This window comes from Austrofundulus limnaeus, unplaced genomic scaffold, assembly GCF_001266775.1.
Source record: "Austrofundulus limnaeus strain Quisiro unplaced genomic scaffold, Austrofundulus_limnaeus-1.0 Scaffold1639, whole genome shotgun sequence".
In the NCBI taxonomy this organism is placed as follows: domain Eukaryota; kingdom Metazoa; phylum Chordata; class Actinopteri; order Cyprinodontiformes; family Rivulidae; genus Austrofundulus; species Austrofundulus limnaeus.
Window position 1 is genome coordinate 33,470 of NW_013954041.1, and position 1,291 is coordinate 34,760.

Here is a 1,291-nt window from a genome sequence, read left to right on the forward strand (position 1 = left end):
GAATTATTTACAACAAAACTACAAAGTTCAATTAAAGAGATTCAAACATTTTATAAAGTTAGTTGAGATGTTTTCAGCAAAGTAGCTCTCTGCAAACTTTCAAACAGCTAGCTCAAAGCAAAAAGTAACAAAATGCTACCAAAGCTAACGTTAGCACAACGCTAATTCCAAACAGTTGCAAATTGCTTGCTAAAAGCAGCAAAACATCTAAAACCCACAAGTATTTGACACAATTTTAAGATTGGCTAAAATAACAGAAAATTTGCAGAAGCAGTTTTAAAACAAACAGAAAAGTAAAAGTTTTAAAGAAAATGTTGGTTTTACTTACCCGGTTATCGTGTGAAGACATGTTTGTTGAATCGGACTTGAAAACCTCTGGATTATAATTTACCAACAAGAACGAGGCAGTTCGGACTTAGTTCGTTGAGAATCGCTTGGTAAATGTACGATTGTTTCTCAGTTGTTTACTTTTGTTGTGGAGTTGTTTGTTTTTGAAAAATGGAAGGTGCATTTTTTTAAACCTGTACCCATGGCAACCAGCTGATAATAATTTGATGGAGATCAGCTGGTAGAGAAATATTGATCAGATGGTTACCGTGGTTACAGGGACTGAGTGAGCTCCTGACAGTGGGCTTATCAATGAGTTTCAACCCACGTCTTATGAGTTTTCTTGCGTTATTTAGTGTTTATTCATTCTTTGGGTGTTGGCTGTTTGCACAAAGTCAATAAAACATCGTGTCTGCCCAGAGAAACGATATAGACAGTTTGATAACTATCAGACCTCATTTTTGGAAAGGTTTCTTAAGCAATTGCTCATTTCCTCTCGCTTGTGAAGAAAGATCAAAGGGGGCGGGGTGTACACATTTCCACGTTCATATCAGTTTTGATACATCCGGAGTTTTGCGTGGAAAATGGCGTACGCAATGTTTTTGTGTGTACGCACCGTAGGGCCCTCATGTATCAACGGTGCGTACACATAAAAAAGTTGCGTGCGCCAGGTTCTACGCCCATGTTGGGATGTATCAAAACCAATGTTGCGTGAAAGTGTGCGTAAATATACACATCTGTCCAGCTGAGACACCCATGTACTCTACTATGGAAACATCGCCTCCACCTGCTGGCTGATGAGATGGGAGCTGATGCATTTCTGACCATAGCTATATTTAAAGGCTAGAAAAGTCGTAGATGAGACTCCAGTGTCCTCACACATGGCGGCCATCTTGGGAGGGGAGCTCGCCCACTCTCTAACATGAATGTGTGTGGTGTATTTACTATTTAAATAATCATAACC